This window comes from Galeopterus variegatus, unplaced genomic scaffold (genome assembly GCF_000696425.1).
Source record: "Galeopterus variegatus unplaced genomic scaffold, G_variegatus-3.0.2 Scaffold4329, whole genome shotgun sequence".
In the NCBI taxonomy this organism is placed as follows: domain Eukaryota; kingdom Metazoa; phylum Chordata; class Mammalia; order Dermoptera; family Cynocephalidae; genus Galeopterus; species Galeopterus variegatus.
The window spans coordinates 24,909-35,540 of record NW_007730440.1 but is presented as its reverse complement, the minus strand read 5'-3'; the positions used below and the strand labels follow the sequence as shown (position 1 = coordinate 35,540).

The 10,632-nt window shown below is 38.4% G+C and overlaps 1 pseudogene; it reads right to left on the bottom strand.

The window, feature by feature from the left end:
* Positions 1-357: 357 nt before the first annotated feature.
* Positions 358-943, bottom strand: LOC103602834 (annotated as a pseudogene).
* Between the last annotated feature and the right edge of the window lie 9,689 nt (positions 944-10,632).

Here is a 10,632-nt window from a genome sequence, read left to right as displayed (position 1 = left end):
TTTCCATTTCTATGAGTATCTTAGAGTACATTTATTAGCCACTCGTGTTTCTTTGGGGTATGTGACTTGTCTGCTCATGTCCTTCACCAAATTTCTAAAATTTTTTCTAATTACTTTTTAAGAGTTCTTTATGCATTAAGGATGTTAATCTTTCTGTATTAAATTTGTTCCTTATCAATTGACTTTAAGTTCAATTTGTGATGTTTTCCTTCATTTGTATGTGGAGAAAATAATTTTCTATCTAAACATTAAATAAATAAAAATTTTAAAAACACTAAAAAACTAAAACAAAAGGAGAGCTGTGCACAGGAAGTTAGATGCTTTATAGGAAAGAAAAAAAACTGCATTAGAACCAACTTATTCATCATCATCATCATCTTCCTCATCTTCCTCTTCTTCTTTTTCTTGCTTTTTCCAGCCCTGACGACTCCGTTTCACCACATCAGGCTTCCTTTAGCTCAGTGCACAGCAACGTTATTTCGTATTTTTCCTCCAGCTCGGCAGGCTTCTCGTGAGGCTGCTTGTCCTCTGCAGCAGTGTTCGTGCTCCACCTCTCTCCTGGTGTCTCTGCAACGTCACCAATGGATGGGTCAGGATGTCCTCCTTTGATTTGGGGGCGATACTCAGAACAGAACAAGAAAAAGGCCGAAGGAGGCCTCTTGGGTGCATTGGGATCCCCGAACCTTTTCTCGCTTCCCCATTAGGAAGGACATAGGTTTTCATTTCTCCTTCGTAACAGGCCTTGTCCGCCTTTGCCATGTCTTTAGATTGCCCCTTCTCTTTAGCAGCGCGGTCACCCACCTCCTGAGCACTTCTTAGAAAACTCTGAGAAGGTGACTGCAGCTTCTGGGTGGTTCTTCTTGTGCTCCTCCCAGCAAGTTTGCACAAAGAGTGCACATGACGACGTTTTACCTCTCGGCTTCTTAGGATCTCCTTTGCTTATGTTTAGTTATTTTTCCTCAGCAGAGCACAGAATTGCCCAGTGCCTGTCCGGTTCTCATTTGCCCCGGCGCTGTTTCTATGGAGCTCAATGTACTCTCTCTGCTTTCTTACATTTTTTTTTTTTTTTTTAAGGCAAGCTCACAGCGGCAATTTTGCAAAGGGGTAGGGAATTACTTCACCTTGAGCACAGAAGCACTTCGTGGTGAGTAGATAAATCAAGTCCACTTGCATGGGGAAGGCAATCTTGTCTGAGAGTAGATTTCAGAGAGGGGCTGGCTCGTAAGAAAGCTGTGTCAGGGGCCGGCCCCGAGGCTCACTCGGGAGAGTGCAGGGCTGGGAGCGCCAAGGCCGCGGGTTCGGATCCTATATAGGGATGGCGGGTTCGCTCACTGGCTGAGCGTGGTGCGGGCGACACCAAGCCAAGGGTTAAGATGACCTTACCGGTCACAAAAAAAAAAAAAAAAGAAATCTGTGTCACCTGATTTCAGTATTGAAAGAGGCCTTCACCTACCCTAATCCCAGCCCATTACTGTCCTGGTGAGAAAGAGAGGCACAAAGAAGCTGAGGACTCACCTAAAGTCACACAGCCGGGCCGGCCCAGTGGCGCACTGGACAGTGCGTTGCTTGGCGCTCCCGCGGAGGGTTCGGATCCCATGTGGAGACCGGTTCCTGCTCACTGGCTGAGCATGGTGCGGGCGCAACACCGAGGGTTGCGATCCCGTTACCGGTCAGTAAAAAAAAAAATAAAAGACAAAAAAAAAAAAATAAAGTCACACAGCCGATTAGTGGCAGCTCTGGGGATTGGGGACAGGCCTCTTGATTCTCCATCTTTTCTTACTATTCTTTTATTTCTAATAATTATAACTCTGGTCATATTTTTTTCTGCCTTGCCTTTTGGTGAGTTGAATTTAAATTCTGAATGTAAAACAGTAGTTTAGGGCCCAAGTCAGAAGCATCTACAGGGTCTTGACAGTCACGTGAGCCTGGACCAAAGACCCCAGCTGCGACTCTATGGGGGCGGTCTGCAGGAGCGTAGGCAGGGGGGCCCATTCTGGCCAGAACCGGCGAATTTTTTTCAAGACTGAATAATGTTTTGAGACAAGATTATCAGGGTGGAGAAGATTTTTACAAATGGAGAGAACCATGTGGATACAGACAGAGCAATGGGAATATGCACTTAGAGAAAAGCCAGTGGTCTGATTCGGTGACACAAGAGGTCTCTTTTAGTCAACATGAGGGTGTGCATCTGGCAGCCCGTGGGGAAAGAGGGATGAATTCACCCCAGTAGGTGCCAGAGAGGTCCATCCCCAAGGGCCAGGTGGGATTGCTGTCACTGGATGCCACTGTAGGACAGAGAACTAGAGAACGTCTGCTTTCCCTGGGTGCCACCCCTGCCCTGGCTACGATGCTAGGCAGCCTCTGGAATTTACAGCCCCCTTCAGGGAGAGGAAGAAAGGGGCAGGACAAATCCTAAAGTGACTGTAAAATCTTTGCAGTGACAGGTGTACTTGGAATTGACTAATTCTATCTTCAAGAATAATGAGGGCTTAAGATAAGCTTTAGGTTTAGTTATGGGAAAATATAGGCAGTTCGTTTTCTGTATAGGCAGTTAGATTTCTGTGCTTATAAAAGTCATACTCACTACACACACAGGAACGGAGCAGCTATTCCAAATGACGCTATGTATCTTAGAAAGCCAGGTGCTTGGGTTCTTGCCCAGATGCCTTGTTTCTTTAGATAATTCTTCCATTTCATTCCATTTGCTAAACTGATGTCCTACGAGTTTTCCATACATTGTGCTATGACTAAGACCTGAGCAGAAGTGTCAAACCCAAATGTAAAATTAGCACAATTGTTTTTTAATATATGGAAGCTATGCTTAGGAAATGAGGAATTTTCTCCCAAATATTTCTATTAAAACATCCCTACCCATGAATTTCACTTTGTTTAAAAACTACATTTATAATAAGGGAAACAATGAATGTACCCTGACCACAATATACTAAAAACAGACCTTCAATACACTGAAAAGACTCAAAACCACAGTAAAGTTACTTAGGCAGTTGTGACAGTCCTAACTCAACTTTTAATGAAGGACACTTATGAAATCAAAACAATAGGCAAATACGTCCTCCAATTTCTTCAGCTCAATTTTAGGACAAACACAGGTCTCCAGAAGGTTACATAGCACATTATATCGCGTCAGCAGGTTTAAGGAGACTGATTTTGGCATCTCCAACAAATTCCACTGGTAGCATTGGGGTGGGTCAGGTGTATTACCGGCTCTACCAGTAAATCCTGGTGAGGCTTGAGCAAGTCCCCTCTGGCCACTGGACCTCATTTCATCATCTTTAAAATGAGGGAGCCCCTAGATGACCCCTAGGACCTTTCCAGCTGTCACACTCTTTGATTCTAATTTTTTAAATGAACCTTCTAGATTCACAGCTTGCCAATTAAGTCCTTTATTTTAAAGATGTTTTTAAATTTATTTTTTCATTGTACATGTTTATGGGGTACCGTTTATTGTTTCAGTACATGCATATGTTGTATAACAATTCAATCAGAATAGTTAGCATTTCTGCTAACTAAACATTTATCATTTTTTTGTGGTTATGACAGTCAATCCTCTTTGCCACCTATCTTGAAATATATGATACAATATTGTTAGCTAATGTCACCCTAGGGCACCAGAACTTATTCTTCCTATCCAACGTAACTTTGTACCTACCAACCTTTCCCTGCCTCCTCCTACCCCCTCCCTTTCCTTGCCTCTGGTAACCGCTATTCTACTTTCTATTTCTCTTTTTTCTCTCTTTTTAATTTATTTTTCTTAAATGACCCATGATAATTATATATATTTATGGAGTACAGTATGATATTTGGGTACATTCATACTGTGCACAATGATCATATCAGTGCAAAATTTTTTCTCCTAAGAGCATGTGTTTTGACCAAAGTCCACTGGACCTAACTTTAATTCATCTTCCTAAAAGTTGATTCAGAATTTTTCTTTATTATTTACACATATGAGTATGAAGGGGTGCTAATGCTCAAGAAATTACCATCTCATGCAGCCTTTTGGCTAAGCTCAAGTAAGTTTGCCTTGTTGATTGCAAGGGACTGTGGATTATTCAGTAAGGAAACATATTATCCTGTAGAAGAAAGTTAGAATGATTTTCCATTTGGAAGAGAAGCAGGCAAATTCCAGCAGAGACTGTTCAATACAAACCATTGCCTAATGTCTATTCCCATACAGCTTTACCCGCAGATTTGCTGAGGTAGCATTGTGTTCGGGGCTAGTTCACAGTATTGGTAGTTTGTTTTCAAGCACAATCTTGCTAAATATAGAGCTCATGAAATAATTACAATCAGTTGAATTCTGTATGATGTGCCAGGAGGGAGTGGAAAATATTACAGAGATGAAAGAAAGAACCAGAAAGAAAAATAAGAAGATTTAAAAAGATCCTAGGGGCCGGCCCAGTGGCACACTGGAGAGTGCGCCGCCTGGGAATGTGGCGGCGCTCCCGCCCAGGGTTCGGATCCCATGTGGAGACCGGTTCCCGCTCACTGGCTGAGCGCGGTGCGGGCGCAGCGCCGAGGGTTGCAATCCCGTTGCCGGTCCCCGGTGTGGGCGCGACACCGAGGGTTGCGATCCCGTTACCGGTCAGTAAAAAAGACAAAAAGGAAAAATAATAATAATAATAAAAAAATAAAAAGATCCTAGAAGAGAAATTTAACAGCATCTAAAGTTTGGATGGAGAAAGGTATTCAGTTAGCAGTACAATATGATATAAAAATAAAGAGTAATTAGAAAATAAGAAGAAAACTCAAAGACAAAGAGAGAATCTTAAAAGCTGCAAGAGAGAAGTGGCAAGTCACCTATAAAGGAGCCCCAATCAGACTAACATCAGACTTTTCATAAGAAACCCTAAAAGCCAGAAAAGAATGGGATGATATATCCAAAATACTAAAAGACAAAAATTGCCATCCAAGAATACTTTACCCAGCAAGGCTATCCTTCTGAAATGAAGGACAAATAGTATATTTCTCAGAAAAACAAAAACTGCAGGAGTTTTGCACACCACCAGCCTTGCAAGAAATTCTCAAGGAAGTACTGGGTTTGATACCTGAAAAACAACCATCACTGCCATGAATGCTCAAAAAAGAACAAAATCCACCAGTAAAATAAAAATGCTAACAATAAAGAGAAAAAATAGTTTTTCTACCACTCCAAGAAATCAACAAACACAGAAGACAAACAGAAAATCAGAAAGAAAGGAACAAAAGATACTTAAGACATCTAAATAAAAATCAGTAAAATACTAGCAGTAAATCAACACCTTCAAATAATAACTCTAAATGTAAAAGGATTAAAAATCCCACTCAAAAGACACAGACTGACTGACTGGATTAAAAAGATGGACCCAACAATATGCTGCCTTCAAGAGACTCACCTCACCTGTAAAGACACACATAGACTAAGAGTGAAAGGATGGAAAAAGATTTACCATGCAAATAGAAATGAAAAATGAGACGGAGTAGCTATTCTTATATCAGAAAAAAAGGCCTTAAGCCAAAACCATAAAAAGAGATAAAGAAAGCCACCATATAATGATAAAAGGATCTATCCATCAAGAACACATAACTATTATAAATATATACTCACCCAACATTGGAGCAGCCAGATTTATAAAGCAAACACTATTAGACTAAAGAATGAGATAGACTAACACCATAATAGCAGGGAACCTGAACACCCCACTCTCAACATTGGACAGATCATCTAGGAAAAAAATCAATGGAGAAACATAAGAATTGAACAATCCTTTAGACCAATTGGACTTGGCAGATATCTACAGAACATTCCATCCAACAACCTCAGAATATTCATTCTTCTCATCAGCTCATGGAACATTCTCCAGGATAAACCACATGTTAGGTCACAAATAAAGTCTCAACAAACTCAAAAAAATTGGAATTATTCCATGTATTTTTCTCAGATCACAATGGATTAAAATTAGAAATCAATAACAAAAGAAACTCTGGAAATTATACAAACACATGGAAATTAAACAGTATTCTACTTAATGACATATGGGTCCAAGAAGAAATTAAACAGAAAATCAAAAAAATTACTGAAACTAATAAAAATAATGATACATCATACCAAAACCTGTGGGATACTGCCAAAACAGTACTAAGGGGGAAATTTATTGCATTAAATGCTTACTTCAGAAGAATGGAATGGTGGCAAGTAAACAACCTAACACTTCACCTAAAAGGTCTAGAAAAACAAGAATAATCCAAAACCAAAGTTAGCAGATGGAAAGAAATCATTAAGATTAAAGCAGAACCAGATGAAATAGAAGCCTGCAAAATGATACAAAAGATCAATGAAACAAAAAGTTGGTTTTTTGAAAAAATAAATCAAATTGACAAACATTTAGCAAGCCTAACTAAAAAAAGAAGAGAGAAGACCCAAATAAAAATTAGAAATAAAAAAGGTGATATTACAACTGATACCTCAGAAATACAAGGAATCATTAGAGACTACTATAAACAACTATATGCCAACAAATTTGAAAATCTGGAGGAAACGGATAAATTTCTGGACACATACAAACTACTAAAACTGAGTCAAGAAGATATAGAAAATCTGAACAGACCAATAACAATAAAAGAGATTGAAGCTGCCATCAGAAGTCTCCCAACAAAGAAAAGCCCAGGACCGGATGGGTTCACTGCAAAATTCTACCAAACCTTCAAGAGGAGTTGATACCAATTCTCTACAAACTATTCCAAAAGATTGAAACAGAGGCCCTTCTCCAAAACTCATTCTATGAGGCAAACATCACTCTGATACCAAAACCAGACAAAGATACAACAACAAAAAAAGAAAACTACAGGCCAATATCCTTGATGAATATAGATGTTAAAATCCTCAATAAAATACTAGCTAACAGAATACAGCAACACATTCACAAAATTATACACCATGATCAAGTGGGATTCATCCCAAGGATGCATGGTTAGTTCAACATATGCAAATCAATAAATGTGATACACCACATCAATAAAATCAAGGACAAAACCCATATGATCAACTCTATAGACACTGAAAAGGCATTTGACAAAATTCAACGTTCATTCATGATAAAGACTCTGTACAAGTTAGGTATAGACGGAAAGCATCTCAACATAATTAAAGCCATATGTGATAAGCCCACTGCCAATATCATCCTGAACAGATGATAAAAGCTTTCTGCTTTTCCCTTAAGAACATGAAATGGACAAGGATGCCCACTCTCACCACTCCTATGCAACACAGTGTTGGAAGTACTAGCCAGAGCAATCAGAGAAGAGAAGAAAATAAAGGGTATCCAGATTGAAAAAGATGAAGTCAAACTGTCCCTGTCTGCAGATAACATGATCCTATATATCAAACAGCCTAAAGCCTCTACAAAAGAACTCTTAGAGTTGATAAATGATTTCAGCAAAGTTGCAGGATACAAAATCAACACACAAAAATCAGTAGCATTTCTATACTTCTACAGTGAACATGCAGAAAAAGAAGTCAAGAAAGCTAGCCCATTTACAACAGCCACCAAAAAAATTAAATACTTAGGAATAAAGTTAACTAAGGATGTGAAAAATCTCTACAATAAGAACTACAAACCACTGTTGAGAGAAATTAAAGAGGACACAAGAAGGTGGAAAGATATCCCATGCTCTTGGATTGGAAGAATCAACATTGTGAAAATGTCCATATTACCCAAAGTGATCTACAGATTCAATGCGATCCCCATCAAAATTCCAATGACATTTTTCTCAGAAATGAAAAAAACTATCCTGACATTTATATGGAATAACAAAAGACCATGAATAGCCAAAGCAATCCTGAGCAAAAAAAGAATAAAGCTGGAGGCATAACAGTACCTGGCTTTAAACTATATTACAAAGCTATAATAACCCAAACAGCACAGTACTGGCATAAAAACAGACATACGGATCAATGGAACAGAATAGAGAATCTAGAAATCAACCCGTACACCTACAGCCATGTGATCTTTGACAAAGGCACCAAGTCTACACAGTGGGGAAGAGACTGCTTTTTCAGCAAATGGTGCTGGGAATACTGGATATTCATATGTAGGAGAATAAAACTAGATCCATACCTCTCACCATATACCAAAATCAACTCAATATGTATTAAAAAATTAAATATACATACTGAAACAATAAAAATCCTTAAAGAAAACAGGGGAAACACTCCAGGAAATAGGATTGGGTACAGACTTCATGAATACAACCCCAAAAGCATAGGCAACCAAAGGAAAAATAAACAAATGGGATTATAACAAAGTAAAAAGCTTCTGTGCAGGACAAGAAACAACAGAGTGAAAAGACAACCAACAGAGTGGGAGAAAATATTTGCAAAATATACTTCTGACAAAGGATTAATATCCAGAATATATAAGGAACTCAAACAACTTCATAGCAAAGAAACAAATAACCCAATAAAAAAATGGGCAAAGGAGCTGAATAGGCATTTCTCAAAGGAAGATATATGAATGGCCAACAGACACATGAAAAAGTGCTCAACATCACTCAGAATTTGGGAAATGCAAATCAAAACCACTTTGAGATACCATCTCACTCCAGTTAGGATGGCTAATATCCAAAAAACTGAGAGTGAAAAATGCTGGTGAGGTTGCAGAGAAAAAGGAACACTCATATACTGTTGGTGGGACTGCAAAATGGTGCAGGCTTTATGGTAAATGGTATGGAGGTTCCTCAAACAATTACAGATAGATCTACTGTATGACCCAGCTATCCCACTGCTGGGAATATACCCAGAGGAATGGAAATCATCATGTAAAGGGATACCTGTATTCCCATGTTTACTGCAGTACTATTTGCAATAGCCAAGAGTTGGAACCAGCCCAAATGTCCATCATCAGATGAGTGGATATGGAAACTGTGGTATAACTACACAATGGAATACTACTCAGCTATAAAAAAGAATGAAATGCTACCATTTGCAGCAATATGGATGGACTTAGAGAAAATTTTATTAAGTGAAACAAGTCAGGCACAGAAAGAGAAATACCACATGTCCTCACTTATTTGTGGGAGCTAAAAATGAACAATTAAATAAATATACAAACAAATAAACAGTGGGTGGGAGAGGAAGAAGACACAACAATCACAACAATTCCTTGATCTTAGGACAAGTGAACAGATATGATGTAGATGGAGGGAGGGGGGCAGAGGGACAGGGGAAGTGGAACTGGTGAGGGACATGAAAAACAACTACATTGTATATTGATAAGTTAAATTAAAACAAAATAAGAAGAAAGGAGTGAATTAGGATGAATTTGGAGAACTAGAAATCAACAAAGGAAAATGACAAATTACTAGTCTGAATGAAGAGCTTGTACTGAAGAAAAATAAGGTGAAGAAATTTATAAATACGAATATCCTTTTCATCAGCATAGTTGACTTAAGCCTATTACACTATTCTTGTTTTGGTGGTTTGTTTAATCTAGGACTATGTTGTTATAGAATTTAAATAATTTGTTAATATACTCTAAGATGGCAGACAGAAATAAACAAGTGATTAGTCATTAGACAACATATACCTGTATAAATTAACAGAAGGTTAAGATAATATGAAATGGAACTAAAGACAATTCTTGAACTTTTCTCCAAGACATTATTTTTCTTAGGTCCACTCAAATAGAATATACAAATTAAGTATAAACAAACTCTCGTGAACATTAAAGATCAGCTAGCATTTATAGTTACAAAATATTTTTAAAACGATAGTTAAACAATTATGCCAAGATCCTTATAGCGTTAAAATTGAGGCCACATTGAATAGTTTGAAGAAAATTTGAGAAGTATCACTAGATACATCTTCATTATGGTAGGTGAACAGAGTAATAGAAATGAATTTAATGTTTGAATATTTTTTTAGGAAGTTCTTTCTCAAAGAGTGCTCAAACCTTTGCTGGTATTGATTTATTCACAAAGAATTCCATATTTAAGTAAAATAATTTGAGATGAGTTCAAAGTGTATGCATTGAGACCACCTTAATTTTTCTTGTTGTGGAAGAGGCCCATTTAAAGCAGGATGCTTGTCACTCAAGGGGTTATAGGCAGATGCTACCTAGTGCCTTACTTTGCAGGAGGCTTTAATAGGATCCTGACCCAAACCGAAGGGCCACATAGGCAAATTCAGCCTTAAAAATCTAGGTCATAATGCAATGTACTCTTTCTTCAGAGAAATGAGAAATATAATCATTTACTGGAAGGAACATCTCGTACAGCAGTGAGAGGACTGGGAAGGTGACATGCTTACCCAGGCTCAAATGAGAGGACTGGGAAGGTGACATGCTTACCCAGGGTCACAGGTCCCATAGAGGGCAAAGCTGCAGGCATACACAGCTTTTGATTCTCAGGACTGTACCCTTGTCACCTCCCTGTGTTATTGTTATGGCAATTTCACTTTTTCTTAGCCCAATACTTTAAGAAGTAGCTCTGGGATGAAGTGTTAAATATCTTAAATGTATGGCATTAGGTGAAAGGCTAATCTTAGTTTTCACATGTGTAAGGGCTGGACATAGGATTGCAACAGGTATGCAGTCTTGCTTTTCCTTACCAGAGGCTTCTTTTTAGGATACAATG